Source organism: Lithobates pipiens, unplaced genomic scaffold, assembly GCF_037356315.1.
Source record: "Lithobates pipiens isolate NorthernLeopardFrog02 unplaced genomic scaffold, aLitPip1_a1.2 Scaffold_22, whole genome shotgun sequence".
NCBI classification, from domain to species: Eukaryota; Metazoa; Chordata; class Amphibia; order Anura; family Ranidae; genus Lithobates; species Lithobates pipiens.
The window spans coordinates 322,750,572-322,771,619 of NW_027507784.1; the positions used below are offsets into that span (position 1 = coordinate 322,750,572).

At 45.1% G+C, this 21,048-nt stretch overlaps 1 protein-coding gene across 2 annotated transcripts in view; it reads left to right on the top strand.

The window, feature by feature from the left end:
- RAI1 (retinoic acid induced 1) overlaps positions 1-21,048 on the top strand; it is a 283,330-nt gene that overhangs the window by 211,259 nt on the left and 51,023 nt on the right. The window contains exon 1 of one of the 2 annotated variants that reach the window (XM_077449507.1): positions 10,680-11,160. The exons of the other annotated variant lie outside the window; for it this stretch is intronic. The gene's annotated coding sequence lies outside the window, so the exon portion shown is untranslated. Of the gene's footprint in view, positions 1-10,679; positions 11,161-21,048 lie in introns of those variants that run through there. 2 annotated transcript variants of the gene reach the window in all.

Consider the following 21,048-nt stretch of genomic DNA (forward strand, 5'->3'; position numbering starts at 1 on the left):
ACTCCAGTGTGCCATCCATGCAGTGCGCATGCGCCAATGACGTCACCAACTGCTACAAATGTGAATATCTCCTAAACGGTACAATTTTAGGAGATAATCACTGTACTTACAGGTAAGCAGGTCATAAAGCAGAGTTTACTACCGCTTTAATACCTGGTGATCCTGCCACAAAGGTCCTTGTTGAGGAATTTCCTGTTATGGGATGACAAGCTATCAAAAACAGCTCTCGGTCCAGACTGAAGTACAGCAGCTGCGACAAAGGTCACATGAATGCCGATCTTTACTGCCTCTCAGGCATCCAGAGCTATTTGAAGGGACGCGGATGGCGGGTGTGATGGGGTAAAACCTACTTTAAATGTATTTTTTAAATCTTGATATTGCATGATCACCACCGGGTGCTGCTGTGCAGGACTGAGCTTCTAGTCACATGATCCTATGCACTGCAACATCCCTTTTTTTTCTCTGGGTCTAGAGCAGGGATATGCAATTAGCGGACCTCCAGCTGTTGCAGAACTACAAGTCCCATGAGGCATAGCAAGACTCTGACAGCCACAAGCATGACACCCAGAGGCAGAGGCATGATGGTACTTGTAGGTCCGCTAATTGCATATCCCTGGTCTAGAGAGTACCAAATAGGAGCATGGGAGAGACTTCAGGGAAACAGCGCTGTATAGCGACATCTTTGCCACATGTTTATCCATATTGCTCAGTTGGATGAAACTGCAGCTCTGTATACAGCAGATGAACAGGCACTGCCTTGTGTCCTGCAGTTCTGCCCCTACGTGCTCGGACTATTTTCCTGGTCTTGTCATTAAACAGCGCTGATCCCCCCCTGCCTTGTACAGTCAGCAGCTGTGGCTCAGACACTGTCTACTCATCTTTTTACAATGAACCCTAATCAAATTCCATGGCAACCATGCCCATCCCTTCATATAATGGTCACCAATGCCAAACTCACTCTGGCGCTGCCACTTATAGAGATAAGTGTGGGCCTAGCATCTCTACACAGACCAGAAAATGCAGATATAATAGGATCTAACACTAGTTGTGGGGAGCAGACTGTGGAGGGGTTAACAGTAGAGCGATAACACACTTTTGAGTTTCAGGGGTGCTTGTTATCACACATGGAGATATTCTGACATCTGGGAACATCTCTGTAGCCTTATACTAGGTCCTTTTTTATTTTTTGTAGAAAAGAAAATCTATTTTTTACGCCATAAGTGAAACATCAACTCAATGAGCACATGCGCACACATAAGAGGTCTTTAGCTGCTGTAGGCACTTTGAGTCTCAATTTTCTGTCTCTCTAGAAGCCTGTGCTGAAAGAAGAACATAGGCTGCCATTACTGACCACCTTTTGAAAATGCTGGGTGCCTGTCTCTGGTTGTGTTCTGTATAGTTGACCTGCAACAAGCTTGCATATCGGGAAAGAACACCAGAACTATTAATTTACTAAGCCACGAGAGCCAGGCTACTAGCAATATGAGAAGAAGAGGTGAAAAATGGCAAAAGCCATACTGTCCGGACCTGGATCACCTGCTGGTGGCACTGTGCTTCCCAGAGCATAGGGTTGTAGTTCCAGTGTCCACCAGTGGGTGTCTGCAGCAGATCCCAGTAATCGGTTCCACCTGATGCTGGCTGCTGGGAAGGTATTTAGGTCCTCTCCTACTAGTGCCTCTCGCTCCAGTGTTTTGCTGCTGCTGGATTCTTTTTGCAATTGATGCTGATCTTGCTCCTGCACTGTACCCCGCTGCCTTGTACCTGCCCCCCTTATTCCTGATACCAGATTTGGTTCCTCTTTCCCATCTGCCCCCCAAACCTCCAGTTTTCTTCTGTGTTCCCCAGTTTGAATATATTATATATAGCGAGTTTGCTAGTTAGGCTTTCTGTTACTCTGTTAGCCCTTGTACACACGGTCGGAGATTCCGTCGGAATGTGTCCGATCGGAGCGTTTTGACGGATATTCCGACTGTGTGTGGTCTGCATCGGACTGTTTCCGTCGGAATATCCGTCGGACCAACTTTTCCAACTTGCCGGAAATATTTTCCGACAAAATGCTCCGATCGGACATACTCCGATCATGTGTAGAGAATTCCGATCGGACAAAGTGCCACGCATGCTCAGATCGAATTCCTACACCAAAGCTATTGGCTACCAGCATGAACATAGTCCCGTCGTAACAAATAACGTCATCACATTTGATTTTCCGACAACTTTGTCCGACCGTGTGTATACAACAGTTTCGGACAAAATCCGTCGGACAAAATCCGACGGACAAAATCTGACGGATTTGGTTGTCGGAATCTTCGACCGTGTGTACAAGGGCTTAGGTTGTTTGGTTAGGTACTCTGTCACAGTTTTTTTTGCTGACTTTCATCTTTGTTTGCTGTGTGCTGGTGTTTGGGACCAGACCATATATATTTATAGCAAGATTTATTTACAGTGAAACCAAAATCCACCCAGTTTCCTGAGTGCAGCTACCCAGATTCAGCCATCCCAGCTGCTAATTCCTGACACATACTTTCTCGTTAAAATAAAGCTGACATGAGTGAAATAAAGGGCCTTGTATTTATGACCTCCTAAAAATGCTAGTTGTCTGTTTGTCCCTGGCCTCCATAAGTTATGAGACTTGGAACACGCAAGAAGACTAGAAAGTCAAAATGAAGTTCTAATTCCTTATCTTCTTTTTCCAGATCTAAAACTGGATTAGCATGACAACAATTGTTTGAAGAATAGATTAGCAATAGCAGCCTACATATTCTCTAAATTCAGATTTCCTTTAAAGGTCTACTCTTACCATAACTGGTAGTTGATGTACCTCCCAGCTTTTTGTCTCCCAAAGGCTGGAGGGAGCGATACTTTCCTTCTGTAGTCTGTCTTCCCACGAAAGACGAGTAAACATGTAATTTTGTTTGTGTGTAGATACCCAATTATGCAAGATGGAACATCAGATTACCATTGTTTGGCTTTGTTGAGAATGCTCCTGTTTGCCAGTGCTAGGATTCTGGTTGAGAAACGTAATCACTGGAGCCTTTGGGAGATACGCAAAGCCATTCCTGTGATTCAGCTTGCTCAAATTTGTATGGAAAATATCATTTTGGATGAAGCTGATAGGTAAGCTTCCTATAAAAAAAAATGTTATCGCTTTAATGTCCCCGTGATAGTAGGCACCTCAGAAGCGCTTTGACCACAGTGTGTTGGACTCTCATAGTTTAGAGTAGTAGCCACACGTCAGATGCACTTCGACTGCCGTGTGTTGGACTTTCATAGCTAAGAGAAGTAGCCACTCTTCAGGGGGACCTTGCTCATGGTAAGTTTGCTTCTCATTGATTCTAGGAGTAGAAAAATGTCATAAGCACCTTGATCACATTGAGTTTAACTCTAACAGATTAGAGTAGTAGGCATACTTTAGGGCCATCTTGGTTGCAGTGAGTTTGGTTCGCAAAGATTAGAGTAGCAGCCACACTTCAGGGGCACCTTGATTGGCTTGTGAAGTTTGGCTCCATCGATGAGAGTAGTAGTCATAATTGGCCACCTTGATCCAAGTTTTTTTGAGTTTTTTTTCCACATAGCTTGGAGCAGTGGTTTCCAAACTTTCTAAATAAAGGGCCAGTGGAAGTGGGGAGGCCGGACTGTGGCCAGTGATATTAGAAATTGGTATGTAATAAATGGGAGTAAGCAGTGCATCTTTGGTATTAGGGGGAGGAATAGCATCCGGTCTTTGGTGTCAGTGGGAGGAATAGCGACCGGTCTTTGGTGTCAATGGGAGGAATAGCGCCCGTTCTTTGGTGTCAGTGGGAGAAATAGCGCCTGGTCTTTGGTGTCAATGGGAGGAATAGCGTCCGTTCTTTGGTGTCAGTGGGAGGAATAGCACCTGGTCTTTGGTGTCAGTGGGAGGAATAGTGTCCCATCTTTGGTGTCAGTGGGAGGAATAAAGCCCCATTCTTGGTATTAGTGGGGAGGAATAGTGCCTCATCATTGGTATCGGTGGAAGGAATAGTATTCCGATCTTTGTTATCTGTGGGGGAATAGTGCCCCATCTTTGGTTTCAGTAGGAGAAAAAGTGCCCCATCATTGGTATCAGTGGAAGAAATAGTGCCCCATTGTTGGTGTCCGTGGGAGAAATAGTGCCCCGATGCTATTGTCACCACCGGGAATTATGCCTCATTGTTGGTGTCAGTGGAAGGAGTAGTGTATTTTTATCAGTGGGAGGAAAAGTACCCAAAGGCCAGATAAAGGCGACCAAAGGGCCTCCGTTTGGAGAACACTGGCTTAGTGAAATGGTTACATTTCAGTGACACCTCGATCACGGTGGGTTTGGCTTTCATAGATTAGAGTAGTAACCACAATTCAAGGGCACATTAATTACAATGTACTGGGCTCTTATAGATTAGAGTAGTAGCCACAAATCAGGGACACCTTAATCACATTGTTCTAGCTTATTATAGATTAGAGTAGTAGCCACAACTCAGGGGCACCTTGATCATGCTGAATTTGGCTTTATTGATTAGAGTAGTAGCTACACTTCATGGGTTCTTTGATCCCAGTGTGTTTGGCTCTCATCAATTAGAGGAGTAGTTACATTTAAGGGGCACTTTGGTCACGGCAAGTTTGCCTTTCATAGATTGAAATGGTAACCATACTTCAGGTGCAACTTGATTGTAGCATGTTGGGCTCTCATAGATTGGAGTAGTAGCCATACTTCAGGAGCACCTTGGTCCCAGTGGGTTGGGCTCTCATAGATTAGAGAAGCAGCTGCACGTCAGGGGTACCTTGATCGTGAGAAGTTTGACTGTCATAGATTAGAGTAGTAGCCACACTTTAAAGGCAACTGAATTGCAGTGTGTGTCATCTACATTGGAACTTGCAACGTTTGTTTTTACTATGCCGTCAAATGCAAGCTTTAAACAGGCCCAATTTGCTGGCTCCATGGGTGGAAGAGTGTCACTTCTCACATGCCACTGTGTCTGTTTTGACGTTCGTAAGCAATCCCTTTAAGTAGTGGAATATAAAGCTGAATTTGGGTATTCGGCTGAACGCAGTTTGCATGGATGTTCCTCTGCTGCCCCTAATGGCAGCACATTCACATCAACGGCACCAAACTTCCTACCAAGTACTGCTGGTTTAAATGTGAAAGGAGGTGACGCGAAGGCGCTGACACTGCCTTTGTCCGTGGGGGTCGCCTCACACGCACACAACCATCTGCTTGGTAGAAAATACTAAAGAAAACCTGCTGTTGAGCAGGGCTTATATAGGGACAGCCTGCAAGTTCTCTGCAAATTTCACCCCGTTTATATAATTAAAAAGAGTAATTTAGCCTTTAGTGAGTATAAAACAACATGGCCCCTGAAACAAGACCTATTCTCCTGCTCATCCCTATGCACCAAGGGCTGCAATTGCTGATATTGAGTCCAGTGGTAATAAAGAAAATAGGCTATGGGCATGATTTAGGCTTTTTCAGTAAAGCTTTTCTTCTAGGTTAAAAGCATTCCTGTTCCAGTGACAACTCAAAATTTTAGCCACTCTCCCACTTTCATCTCCCACTGACAATGGTTACCAGGACAAATAGGGTAAATCTACCCAATGGCGACACTAACAGCAGTAAATACCTTGAGAGGTAAAGGAAAGGCATGGGGCACGTAATCTCGAAATTAGGCTGGTCCATCAGGGACCGGACAAATTTTGCTCTGTGCATGGGCAGGCTGGTTATGCTGAAGTCTACAAATCGACTTCTGTACAACCAGCCTGTTGAAAAATGTTCTCATAATCAACACTGCAGACTATAGTTGGCAGCACCGATCGTTGTAGTAGTCTGATGGCGAGGAGGTCCCCCCTGCGGTCAAAACACAATGGCTCAGCAGGAGTGATTCCCCAAATCCACCGCAAATGTGTGGAAGAGAGAATCAGGCAATTTTTTTAATCCAACCTGCTGGTTGAACAAAAAAAAATGACTAATATATGGGCTGCCTTAAAGTAGAAAATGTTCTCAATGTAGAGGGGGTGATAATTATAGCCAATGGCTTTCTTTTTTTTTTTTTTTTTGCTTGAGTAGCCACTGTGTGCAAGGAGGAAGTGTCAAAAGCAGAACATATAAAGTCCAAATTAAATTTTATTCACTCTTATAAAATGTCATTAATAGCGAATGCGTTTCGGGGGTACAAAGGGTCCTCCTTCATCAAGATTCTGGAGTGATCAGTGTACGGACAATTACCCCTCAGGCTCCTTCTAGTTTTTTTCAGTATAGTACATACTTTGTTCAGCAGTACCAAGCCCCTAATGAAGGGGAAGCTTGTGAAACCATGAAATGCATCGGCTTTTCTTGACATAAGAGTTTGCGTAAAATTGAATCTGGACCACTTTCCTTTTTACACAGCCCAGTCCTTGATTGAGCAGTAAACACCTGAGAACTTCTAAAATTACTCTGCTCTACCCAAAACAAAAATTGGCTTTAGATACACTTTAACGAGGAACTTCACTCCCCCCTTTTGATTTTTTTTTTCCCTCCTATCCTGACAGTTGAGTTGTTCCCAAATATATTCACCTGTCTGGCAAATTCAGCGTTTTCTGGTATAAGCCATGGTTTTTGACATCATGAAGAAGCCATATTGTTTCAAGAGTGGCCTTAACCCCAGCTCCTCCCGATAGCCATCCCGCCTGACAAGTTTCGTCCACCCACCTCTATGACTAAGCCCTGGTGGGTGGGCAAAAACACACCAGAGGGCTTGGCTATTAGCAGGAGCTGGGGCTATACCTTGGAGCTGATCAGTGTGCGGCATCTAACCACTATAGATTCATGGAGCTTTCTAGATGAGCGCACTCATGCCAGCACCCTCTTACAGTGGAACATTTGAGCAACTACATCTGGTGCTTGGATCGCCACATCCCCAAGTCTATGTGAGGTCATCATAAAGAGGCTGACTGTCTTTTCTGGGTTCTTTGCAACAGCTCCGTGATGATGAGCGATGGTGCATGCACAGTGCAGCGGAGATTGGACCAAAGCCTCCTGGGATGCATAATGTACAGGTGGGAGGGTCATTCTTGCCTAGGCAACAAACCTGGAAGTGTTGGAAAGGTGCTTATACCTAGTCTATTTTAATGGGCACGGAGTTTACACGTTTTCCCTTTGCTTGCTTGGGTTTCCTTCAGGTTCTCCAGTTTCCCTCTACACTCCAAAGACATGTGGGTAGGTTAATTGGCTCCTGGTAAATTGCCCTTAGTATGTGTATGTATGAATATAAGTTAGGGACTTTAGATTGTAAGCTCCTTGAGAGCAGGGACTGATGTCAACGCACAGTATATATGTAAAGCGCTGCATAAATTGACGGCGCTATGTATGGTTACATAGTTAGTCTGGTTGAAAAAAGACACAAGTCCATCTAGTTCAATGAATAAACAAAAAAAAAACATACAATCCCATATACACAATCCTATACCCACAGTTGATCCAGCGGAAGGCAAAAAAACCCCAGCAAAGCATGATCCACTTTGCTACAGCAGGAGAAATTCCTTCCTGATCCCCCGAGAGGCAATTAGATATATTCCCTGGATCAACTTTACCTATAAATGTTAGTGCCCAGTTATATTATGTACATTTAGGAAAGAATCCAGGCCCTTTTAAAGCGGGAGTCCGCCGGGAGTTCTGCCGTTTTTTTTTTTTTTAAAAGCCAGCAGCTACAATTACTGCAGCTGCTGACTTTTAAAATAAGGACACTTACCCGCCCAGCGCGCCCGCGATGTCGGCTCCCGAAGCCAATCTCTCGATCGTCTCTCGGGTGCTGCCGCCGCCATCTTGGGTATGGGAATCAGGAAGTGGAGCCTTTCGGCTTCATTTCCCGGTTCCCTACTGCGCATGCGCGAGTCGCGCTGCACAATAAGGATGGTCCCCGCTGCCTCTGGGATCTGTGTGTTTCCCAGCAGGCAGCGGGGGACTTTCGGAAAGGGGTGTAGATTCTGCAGAATCTACGCCCCTTTCCGCAGATAGCTATGCCGGAAGTGGGTGCAGATACCTGTACTGTACAGGTACCTGCACCCCCCTCCCCCCTGAGGGGGGGAGGATTCCAATTCCAATGAGCGGAAGGTCCACTTTAGGGTGGACCTCCGCTTTAAAGCAATCTACTGAGCTGGCCAGAAACACCTCTGAAGGGAGTCTATTCCACATTTTCACAGCTCTTACTGTGAAGAAACCTTTCTGCATTTGGAGATTAAATCTCTTTTCCTCGAGACATAAAGAATGCCCCCTTGTCCTCTGTGATGACCTTAAAGTGAATAACTCAACACCAAGTTCACTATATGGACCCCTTATGTATTTGTACATGTTGATCTTATTCCCCCTTTAATCTCCTCCTCTCAAGAGAGAATACATTCAGTTCCTGTAATCTTTCCTCATAGCTGAGGAAAGCTATAGCTGCCTCTTATCAGTTTGGTTGCCCTTCTCTGCACTTTCTCCAGTTCCCCGATATCCTTTTTTGAGAACTGGTGCCCAAAACAGAACTGCATATTCCAGATGAGGTCTTACTAATGATTTGTACAGGGGGCAAAATTATATCTCTCTCTCTGGAGTCCATACCTCTCTTAAAGTGGTTGTATAGTAAATTTTTTTACTTTTACCTACAGGAAAGCCTATAATAAGGCTTACCTGTAGGTAAAAAAAAATATCTCCTAAACCTGTACGGTTTAGGAGATATTTCCCTCGGTATGTGCCCGCTGACTGCAGCAGCGCATGCGCACAAGGGCATTCTCGGCTGAAAGTCCGGCAGTCGCCAGACCCTGCCGGGATGAAATCTCCCGCGCATTTACTTTTAACCACTTAAGGACCGCCTCACGCCAATATACGTCGGCAGAATGGCACGGCTGGGCACAATCACGTACCTGTACATGGCTCTTTCAGTACCCAGCCATGGGTCGGGAGGTCCTGAGCTCCGTGACCGTGGCCGTGGAACCAGCGGACCCAATCGCTGCTGGTGTCCCGCGATCAGGTCACAGAGCTGAAGAATGAGGAGAGGTCTGTCTAAACAAACCTCTCCCCGTGCTTCCTAGTGTGGCTGTCACCGATCGTCTGTTCCCTTTTATAGGGAAAGTAGATCAGTGACATCACATGCCAGGCCACGCCCCCTACAATAAAAAAAACACATAACATCACACATAACACCTACACTGCACCCTAGTGGTTAACTCCTTCACTGCCAGTGTCATTTACACAGGAATCAGCGCATTTAAATAGCACTGATTGCTGTATAAATGACAATGGTCCCAAAAATGTGTCAAAAATGTCCGATGTGTCCGCCATAATGTCGCAGTCACAATAAAAATCGCTGATTGCCGCCATTACTAGTAAAAAAAAAATATGAATAAAAATGCTATAAAACTATCCCCTATTTTGTAAACGCTATAACTTTTGCGCATACCAATTAATAATCGCTAATTGCAATTTTTTACCAAAAGTATGTAGAAGAATACGTATCTGCCTAAACTGAGGGAAAAAAAAATTTTTTATATATTTTTTGCAGATATTTATTATAGCAAAAAGTAAAAAATATTGCATTTTTTTTTCTAAATTGTCGCTCTGTTTTTGTTTATAGCGCAAAAAAAAATGCAGAGGTGATCAAATACCATCAAAAGAAAGCTCTATTTGTGGGAAAAAAAGGACACCAATTTTGTTTGGGAGCCACGTCGCACGACTGTGCAATTGTCAGTTAAAGCGACGCAGTGCCAAATCGCAAAAAGTAAGAGTCCCAACACTGGAAATACCTGTTAGCCCTTGTACACACGGTCGGAGATTCCGACGGAATGTGTCCGATCGGATCGTATTGTCGGATAATCCGACTGTGTGTGGTCTCCATCGGACTGTTTCCGTCGGAATATCCGACGGACCAACTTTTCCAACTTGCCAGTAAAATTTTCCGACAAAATGCTCCGATCAGACATACTCCGATCATGTGTAGCCTACTCCGACGGACAAAGTGCCACGCATGCTCAGATCAAATTCCTAGACCAAAGCTATTGGCTACTAGCCTGAACGTAGTCCCGTCGTAATGAAATAACGTCATCACGTTATGTACAATTGGATTTTCCGACAACTTTGTCCGACCGCGTGTATACAACATCACTTCCGAACCTCTTCCGGAATTAATCCGTCGGAATTACTCCGACGGATTTGGTTGTCGGAATCTCCGACTGTGTGTACGGGGGCTAATAGTACCTTTAATAATAATAGTAAAACATTTGTTATGTTCACTGTCTGGAATTACCTCCTCCTGACCACAGTTGGACATCTCCCAGTGAGGAAGGTATGCCGTGATCAGAGGTGACAGATGTTGGCCTTGACCACTCCATCCTCATCTTGTAAAGTAAACAATGGTCCCTTACATTAATGTAAATCGGGGCCTACTGCTTGAAATAATCATATGATTATTTTTTTTCTTGTATGAAGTCTGATTTAACTGGATCCTTTTTTTTTTCCAACTTCCCAGGTCTGTCTGGGTCTACAAGGGGGGGGGGGGGGGCCTCTGTGTTTTCCTGCCTCTGTGAGAAAAGGACAGAACATTACAGAACATAATATTTTAGCTGTTGCAGTAAAAACGGCAAATTGCGTATTCCTGGCACGGGGGGCTCAGATTTATTTTTAAAGCTTGGCTGATGTGAAAAATATCTCTAATTCCCAGTTTCATTGGCTGCAACGATCAGTGGCAAAATTACTCAGCCATGCGGTGGGAATGAACATCCAGACGGGGGAGGATGGGCCGTTTATTCAAATAATGGAAATCTGGCCAGGGAATTTTGTACAATACAACGTCGTCTGCGGGTGAGGTAGGAGAGGAACTGAACAAGCAGCAGGCAGCGGAGAAGGCCCCCGTTGCCTCCACAGGAGCGAAGGGGCACAGAGGCCTCCTTCTTCAGTCAGGGAGATGTTCGTCTGAGCACTGCTGTGCGGTGGCTTTCGAGATGGAGGTTGCGATGCCTCACGCGGTGTCACTGCATGCCCCGAAGAGCTGCCAAATGACTAGGTGGAATTTTGGGCACGTTTGTATTTTGGCTGCCTGTGCCTTTCATTATAAGGAGAGTATTTATCCAGAACAACATTTTGCTGTGAACTTTCAGGCCACTTCACCGTACGCGGAATAAGCACTGGAATCCTATAGCAACCAGATGTTTGCTTGAAGGGTACGTGAACCCTAACAATGACCTTCTCTTATTCACTTTCTTTTGTTCTGTTAACTATACCATTGAAAATGTTTTGTTATATGACTTGCGATAGGTGCAAAAAAAGAAGCCTTTTCATTCTGCCAGAAATATTTTGCAGTTAATAACTTCGAATGCCCCCTGCCTATGCTGCGCTGTTATTAGTGACATTGTTTCCAGCTTTTTTTGAGGACCACAAAACACCTCCTCTCTACGTTCTGGAGAAGAGGAAAGGGGGGGAAGTGTTCTGTAGTCCTGTCCTAGGTTTACAATACCGCTAGATTTAGGACCTCTGTGCCAACCTGACCTCTTGTCACTGAACGGTTAGCGTGGAGTACTGTTAGGGATGCCCCTTATGTGGAGTGCGCTATAGTGTTGGGAATGGGCAAGGAGGTAACCTATAAATAATTTATTTATTTGCTTGCAGCACAGTGAATGAGCATTGTCACCCTAGGACAGGAAGTGTGCTACTGGCAGGATCACCAGTAGCCACCTCATTTAGGACTGGTAAGCTGCAGTATATTGGGATTCTGGTAATTGGTTTAAATACATTTGGAAACTGGCCTAACCATTAGGTACTAGCTTTCAAGAAAGGCCCGTTTTGTGAGGTGGGTCACAGTCTTCCCATTAAATGGCTGTTAGCGTGGTCACCCTTGGACAGGAAGTGTGTTACTGGCAGGACCACCAGGTTAAAAAATGCTGTTACATTTAGGACTAGTAATCTGCTGTATATTTTGGTAATGGATTTAGATTCAGTTGGAAACTGGCCTAACCGTTAGGTACTGGCTTTCATGAAAGGGCCATTTTGAGGTGGGTCACAGTCTTCCCATTAAATGGCTATTAGCGTGGTCACCCTAGGACAGGAAGTGTGTTACTGGCAGGACCACCGGGTTAAAAAATGCTGTTACATTTAGGACTGGTAATCTGCAGTATATTTTGGTAATGGATTTAGATTCAGTTGGAAACTGGCCTAACCGTTAGGTACGAGCTTTCATGAAAGGCCCATTTTGAGGTGGGCCACAGTCTTCCCATTAGATGGCCATTCGTTTCAATGCCTATCGCCTCCTGATGCTCTCAAAGGCTGGCATCTGTCTACTCCAGTGCACAACATATATAAAATATGTCCAATAGTTAAAATGTTGTTAATGGAATTAGATACAGTTGGAAACTGGAATACCATTGGGTGTTCGCTTTCATGAAAGGGCCATTTGTGAGGTGGGCCACAGTCTTCCCATTAGATGTTCGTTTCAATGCCTATCTCCTTCTGATGCTCCTGAAAGCTGGCATCTGTCTACCCCCCTGCACAGTATATGTAAAATATGTGCTGTAATCTATCATTTCATGTGATGGTTTTCTAACCGATGTGTAGTTATCAACGTTGCAGAAACAAACATGGCGATACACTCTGGGCACTGCAGCTTCTGCCACCTTCTGGGTGGTGGGATATCACATGGGTTTTCCAACCATTGTTTGGTGGCCAACATTCTGGAACAAACTGAGAAAGCATTTTTTTACAGCAGGAAAAATGGTGTTGGTTTTTGGGAGCTTCTTGCTGCGGCTCTTTGTGTGCTACCCTCCCACCCCCCCCTTGTGGTGGGGCATTACCTAGAAAAACGTTATTAGATAACCTGTGTTGTATGAGCTGACTGGTGACTCTATTACTAAATAGAGTGTGCTTTATTTATGTCTTTCTGTCCTCCTTTCTGTTGTTTTGGTATAGGACACAAAGCTGCTGCCTATATACTGTGAAAACCTTCATAGAGTATCATATCCGACATACAGCAAAACCTTGGATTGCGAGCATAATTAGTTCCGGAAACATGCTTGTAATCCAAAGCACTCGTATATCAAAGCAAATTTCCCCATAAGAAATAATGGAAACTCAAACGATTCGTTCCACAACTATTTATTCAAAAATCCTTCAGTTTATAGTCCATATAAAAAGATTATAGCGATGTGATAGGTTGCGTAACCATAAAATGTCCATCCACAAATGGAAACCTTCACAAGGGGATTAAAAGCAAAATCCAGCAGGAGCTACAGAGTAAAAAATAGAAGAGAGGCGCCTCTAAGTGTAGCAATATGGTTACATTTAATGAAGGTACAACATTTAGCAACTCACATGGTTGATGATTAAAAGAGGCACATCTAAGCATGCAGGCATCCGGGGTAAAACTGTCCACATAGACCATCCTCCGCACCCCTGGCTCTTACCACTGTCAGTCTGCAATCGTGACCAGGAAGACTACCCTGCAGTAGAGCGATCTGAAAGTGAGGCTTGAACCACTCGTGGAGCGCAGCGAGGAAAGGGGCGATGTCAATGGCGGCAAGGAGGACGGTCTATGTGGACAGCTTTACTCACAACCATGTGAGTTTCTAAATGCTGTACCTTCATTAAATGTAACTGTATTGCTACACTTAGAGGCGCCTCTCTTCTCTTTTATACTCAGTTGTGACATAACGCTACTTGTATATCAAGACATTGCTTGTACAGTATATCACATCAAAATGTATTAAAAAATGTTGCTTGTCTTGCAAAACGCTCTCAAACCAAGGTTTTAGTGTACTCTCATGGTATTGCTGCTGAGGCCGCGTACACACGCGGGGACTGTTCGCTCAACTTTGTCCGCAGTGTTTCGGCGGACAGTCCGCTCGTGTGTGGGCTTCAGCGGACAGTTTCAGCGGACAGTCTGACGAACAAAGTTTTTCGGAAATTCCGAAAAACTGTCCGCTGAAACTTGGTTTGAGCGGACAGTCCGCCCGTGTGTAGGCTTGTTCGTCAAACTAAGTCTCGCGCATGCTCAGAAAGAATTTACACGCCGAAGGTTGCATTGCAGTGTATAGGATGTCGTTTTCTAGTCCCGTCGTACGTGCCGTTCACGTCATCGCGCACGGTTTCAGCGGACTGTTCGTTCGTCGTGTGTGGGCAAGTCCGTCCATGCTAATTTTGAGCGGACTGTCCGCTGAAACTGTTTGACGAACAAAGTTGAGCGAACAGTCCCCGCGTGTGTACGCGGCCTGAGAGTTGGTGTATGACTTTAAAACTTAAAATAATGTTTGCTCCCTTGACATTGGGGGGAGCAGTTCTATATATGCTACAGTCATGTTTTTGAGTTGTTCTATTGAATACTTCCTCTGAGATCGCTGTCTTGGTGCTCTTGATTAGCCAGCCTTTCATATGTTGGAGTTTCTGTTAACCACTTAAGCCCCGGACCATTTGGCTGGCCAAAGACCAGAACGTTTTTTGCGACTGCGTCGCTTTAACTGACAATTGCGCGGTTGTGTGACGTGGCTCCTACATTAGCATTTCCCAGTTCTTCCTCTCCGTGAGACGATCGCGGGTATCCTGTCCGCGGGACCCACGACCGCGCTCACGAAGCTCCCGCCTCTTAAAGGGAAACGTACAGGTATGTGATTCTGCCTGTACGTGCCCTTCTGTGGTTGGGAAGTAGTTGGAAGAAGTTGGGACGTACTCAGATGCATACCTCTAATGTATGTTTTTCCCATGACTATTTTATACTAATAAAGGAATTACGGAAAAAAAAAACTTAAAATATAGAATTAAAAAAAGATTTGTATCCCACGGCAACAGAAAAATATCTTTTGAACAGAGTAGTGTCATTTTGACATCTCCAAAGTTCAGTGTAAAGTATAACTTTCCTTTATTTTCCAGAATTTAAGAGGGATATTTCCTTTGCTAAACAAACCTCTTTAAATCTTGCAGACACTCTTCAGAAGATAGTCCTTTTAGGATTTCTCTGCCAGCCTGTTTCTCATCACGTGGTAAGGCCACCCGACCATTTGGCACTAAACAGTCAGCGTCTAAAATTGTTACGGATGCCCCTTCTGCGGAACGCGGTATAAATAGTGTTGGGAATGCGCAAGGAGGAAGCCTATAAATAATTTATTCCTTGCGGGCTTGCAGCACACTGGGCAACTTGCAGCCAAACCCGGGCTATTTATAACCGTCCCGGCCCCATTCCACGACCCCGGAGGGCAGGAAAGTACATTTGGATTTCTCTCAGTTTAATCCTACGTGTTTGCCACAGTCCCAAGGGGTCATCTATTTCAATATTTTTTTTTTTTTCCATTTACCGGTGCATATTTTAGATCTCCACGGTTATGCCACGTTAATTCGATCAAGCTATTGTCAGTAGAGTCTGATGATGGCCTGCGTTCAGCCGTGGCACGTGCCCGCCATTTTGCCACAGAGGACGACTGGATTAATTAAGGGTTGTAATGACTTAATGGAGCATCATGGGAGTAGATTGTGTAATTGTGTATGTGTATAAATGGAGCTTTGCAAGCCCCACAGGTCTTTTTAAAGTGTGTGCTTTGGGGACATCGAAAGCTCTAAACTCTACCTGATGAGAGCTGATGGAGTCTTGTAAATACCTTACAATGTGTGCCTGTTACATTTCACACTATAACCCTATTCTGGATGGGAAGGACAGAAATACTACTCATTTGGAGGGTCAAAAAGACCCAGTGCGTGTCTCTATATTTCGCTGCTTTGAGTTCAACTTAAAGTCACGTTTACCTTGACTCGCGATTGTGTTCAGAACCTTCCTTTATCTGTGGTGGGAGAAACCTCTTTAAAACTGACTTTTTTTTTATAGTGGGTGTGTTTGAGAATACTTCTATGGCATCACAAGGAAGGGTTCACAGATTGCTGACAAGGGAATCGAACATGTACGTACACTATGGCCCTTCCTTGGGGAAAAACAGTACTGAACAGGCAGGCAATGCCCCCTAGAGGGTACCTCTTGAAAGCTTTTGTGTGTACAGAATGCCAGTACTTACATTGAGATGCGGTGGATTGTGGGTACTGGCATCAAACCTTTGTTCTATAGTCAGACCTCTACGCAATGTCTAATTCGTCCATTACAACTCCCATGGAGTCAGCCTTTCCTTGACGTCCTCTGATATGCCATTAGCTTACTGATAATTACAGCAATTCATTTTTCATCAGTAAGCAGCTCCTGAACGCCGGCAAAGCAGACTAACTCTAGCCGTTCTCTGGGCGATCCTGTCCATATAATCTACAAAACGCAAAGCATGCTTGTATCTCATTGCCTGTTTGGTTCTCCCTCTGATCTTCCAGTTCCTCCCTCTGAAGCCCATTCCATGCCAAGGATGGGGCACATTGTAGGGAATGAAGGAGCAAAATGCAAATATTATTAAAATAACACATAGGGGTTGATTTACCAAAACTGGAGAGTTCAAATCCTTGAACTAATTTACAGGGCTAGGGGAACCCCTACTAAAACCTGTTCATTGAAGGTCGGTGGGAAAAACACATTGGTGGTCAGTGGAAAAATGCTGCCCTTAAAGTGGTTGTAAACCCACGAGAAAAAAATAAAAACCTGCAAGACAGGCAGTGGTCCTGGCACACTGCTCTGCCCGGCGACGTGTCCCAGAGTTATTTACAGGTATCGCGGGCTCCGGCGCTGTGATTGGCCGAAGCCTCGATGACGTCACTCCCCATGTATGCGTACGGGAGCCGCCGGTAACAGCACATCAGCTGAAGCAACGACATGAATAAGACACTGCTTCAGTGCGCATGTGCCGATGATGTTTGCACATGCTGATACAGGGGATATCTCATAAACTGTGCAGGTTTAGGAGATATTCGTGGTAGCTACAGGTTAGCATCATTATAGGCTTACCTGTAGTGAAAAGTGGTCTGTAAGGGTTTACAACCACTTTAAAAGTGTTGATCAGAATGCCACTCTTACAGGCAGCTAAAAGGAATATCGGTATCATGACACTGGCATTGGTCCCAGAACTATGTGGCCACCATCATAGAGGACATTACTCAGCCACGGCTTGAGGAACTCCTAGAAACCTCCACCAGATGAACCCTTGGTTTCAACAGAATCCTGCTTGAGAATAGCTAGTCTACAGATCTATGCAGGCACCATCAAACAGTAGATCAATTAGCAACAGTTCAAGGAATCCTTAGCAACATATGGAGGAACCTATGTATTCTGCAGAATCCTGGTTGAGAATGGCTGGTCTACAAAACTATGCAGGCACCATCAAATGGGAGGTCAATTAGACATATGACACTGGCATTGGTCCCAGAACTATGCAGGCACCATCATACCAGAGATCCATCAGCCACAGCTCAAGGAGCTTTTAGCAGTCTCCAGATGAACAACAACAGAACTCCGCTTGAGAATGGCTGGTCTACAAATCTATGCAGGCGCCATCAAACAGGAGGTCAATCAGCCACAGCTCAAGAACCGCTTAGAAACCTCTGGAGGAACCCTTGTATTCTACAGAATCAAAGTTGAAAATGGCTGGTCCACAGAATTATGCAGGTACCATTAAATGGGAGGTTGTTCAGCCACAGCTCCAGGACCCCCTGGCAACCTCTGGAGCAACCCGGGGGTTCTACAGAACCATGGTTGAGATTGACTGGTCTACAAAATGGCTTCAGTTTTGTTCTCAACTCACTCTGGTCTATAAGCCTTGGCCAAAACAAAATGTTTGGCAATATATTGCAGCTTAACTAACAAAAAAAAAATGGGGTTACGCTTCTCCAAAACGTGTATAGTAACTAAAATGTGTTCAAAATAAGTAAGTTTCCATGAACTACATCATATCTGTAAATATAATAATCAGACACTAAATGATTATTATTAATCAATATAGGTCCAGAAAAAGTCCATTAGCAATCCTCATATTTAATGCATATAACTTCATGCCCCACCACCAGTGATCATGCTCTCTTACCTGGAACGTGGACCTATATAAATATACCGGTCAAAATATGCTTTAGCCAAAACATCTGGTGATATCTTCAACTCAATAGGTACTGTTAGACAAGTCCCCTTTAAATCACCGGCCGATCTCCTTTATAGCCTAGGCATCCTTCCATTCAACCATTAAAAGATGCTCATAAAGGAAAAAAAAAGAGTCTGATAGTGTGATACCATTTGTTTACATTTTAAAATCATAAACCACAATATAGCACACTTACATTATTATTCTAAAGTCTCAGATCCATTACCAGCTTTGAAAAACAAACACTTCCAGTTCCGGCTCTGGACTGGAAGTGACGCCCCCCGTCTCCGCCCTACGTGTTACGTCACTTGCCGATATGACTTCCTTTTTTTTTTTGTCCCTTGCATGTGGGAACACATTAGTGTTTTCTACAGCTTACTTGTTTGATTATTGTGTATTTTTGGTAGCACACAACAGATTTTTTTTTTTATTAATCATTAATATGTTTCAGCTTGTTTGGTTTTCCTGAATACTTTTTTTTCAGCATGACCTGCCTTCTTTTGTGGAGCTCTGCAATTTGAGAACACATGACTAGATTTTCTGGTGAGAAACCATAGCAAAATAACTTAGACACAAGTGTGACATAGACGTCAGAAGCGTTTCCATCACCATATACTTTATAGTTTGGCCTAATATGCTTGGTTATTACAGAAACAATAAGCCCTTATATGCAGCAGCACGTCTCTGACCAGCAGTCAGTCCCTGACTGACTCTGCAGTTAACTGTGCCCAAAGCCGCTGCAAAGAATTAAAAATAGCATTTTCAGACGTACCGTAAGACGTGGAGTATGAAACGCTAAGATTATAACGCATCGCAAGCTGTCACGTACCGCGATTGTGTATTTGTATTTTGCCATTGTAGGCTTTCTGGTCCTAAAGCAGCTGTGTCCCATTTTTCATGTTTAGTTTGAGAGTCTGCTTTGCTTCCCACCCACTGACCTCTGGGAACAGTCTCTGCTCTCTTTGGCTGGACTCCATGATTACAAAGTGCAAAGTCTGGAATACAGGCACAGAAGGAGGAAAGAGACGAAAAAAAAAAATTCATGCAATAAACCGATCTTGCTGCGATGTTCAATTAAAAGGAGACCTCCCCTCAAAAACGCTTTGGGTGCCGATAGAGCGGCCTGTATGTATTTACACCGAGCAGCCCTTTTCCTCTGTTCCTTCTCTTTGCATGAACTGTTGCTGACTTTGTGGCATCAAAGGATTCCAAGGCTGACACTGCTATTGTCAGCAAGTTATTGTGAAAGGAACCGACTTAGGGCTCATGTAGGCGGGTGTTGTCAAATCCTTTCTTCTGCTTCGGAACGCAGCACTGCTTAAACGCATGCATTGGGATGCAAAAGGCTGCAGATGACCTGCTTTGTCTGGGAAGGCAACACATCTCAGTAGGACTAGCTGCGTCCAAAGAAACGCAAAGCAGGTCAAACGCAGCCTGAGATCTGTCATCCACACGGTGCCTTTGAAGTCAGTGGGAATCTGCTGACCTGACTTTGATGTGCGCTGCATATGCAACAAAACAATGCTGATCAAGGCCTTACTTTAATTGACCCGCCTCCCTTTTCTCCATTCTGGGCCGCTACAATCCAGCTTTTGATTTTCCATTGCTGTCAAGTTCGGGTCTTCCCTGATTCTGTCTAAATCACGTGTCAAACAAAAGGACTGCAAGGCCGAATCTGAACCACCAGCCCATTTCCTCCTCCACCGGGTTCTGTGCTTCTCTGTGCAGCCACAGACAGGCTCATCTCTGACCGCCCCCCCCCCCCCCACCCCTGTCTCAGCAGTTTGCAGCAGAGAGGAGGACAGAACTCCTCCACCAGGTTCTGTGCTTCTCTGTGCAGCCGCAGAGAGGCTCATCTCTGACCACCCCCACCCCCATCTCAGCAATCAGCAGCAGAGAGGAGGACAGAACTCCTCCACCAGGTTCTGTGCTTCTCTGTGCGGCCGCGGAGAGGCTCATCTCTGACCACCCCCGTCTCAGCAGTCAGCAGCAGAGAGGAGGACAGAACTCCTTCACCGGGCTATGTGCTTCTCTGTGCGGCCACTGAGAGGCTCATCTCTGACTGCTCTACGCCCCCGTCTCAGCAGTCAGCAGCGGAGAGGAGGACAGAACTCCTCCACCGGGTTCTGTGCTTCTCTGTGCGACCGAGGAGAGGCTCATCTCTGACCACCCCCCACCCCTGTCAGCATTCAGCAGCAGAGAGGACAGAAGTCCTCCTACAGATCCTGCCGCTCTCTGTGCAGCTGTAGTACCCCCTCGTCTTCGCCTCTCCTGGTCTCCGCATTTAGCAGACTCTGGTAGTTGACGCTAGGCCTCCTTTGGTCCTCCTCCAGACCCGGCACTTTCTGCTTCCAGCTCTGCCCCATGTTACCAAAACGAATTTTTCAACAAATTGTACAATAAATGTACACCAAATGTAATATCTGCCTGCCATTATTTTTGCTAGACTTCTACTTTCAGAGCTAGTTATGCCCTAAAGTGGTTGTAAAGGCAGAAGGTTTTTTTGGCACCTTCTTCTGGTCCAAGCTGAGAAATCAATACAAAATGAGGCCAGTTCCCCTCTAAGGCTGGGTTAACACTATTACGAATTGGATGCGGGTTTCCTCTGAATGCAATTCGCATGACAGGATAGTGTGGGATCTCAATGTAGCCAGTTCACATATCTCTGGGGCGGTCGTGGAGCGCACAGTAGAAGAGTCCTGTGTGTCTTTGGCTCTGTTTTAGGTCCGAATTCAGCCAAAAACTCAGACCTGAAACAGTGAGCGGGGACGCACCGGACCCCCTACTGCGAACTGCTCCTCACACAGTGTGAACCCAGCATTAGGCCAATGAAAAATACATGCCAGTGCCACCAGTGATGCCTATCAGTGAAATATATCAGTGCCCGACAATGCCGCCTTTCAGTGCCCATCATTGCAGCCTTTGGGGGCCCATCAATGCCACCTTTCAGTGCCCATCATTGCAGCCTTTCAGTGCCCATCAGTTTCGCCTATCAGTGCCCATCAGTTTCGCCTATCAGTGCTCATCAGTGCTGCCAATCAGTACCCCTCAGTGTCGCTTATCAGTGCCCATCAGTGT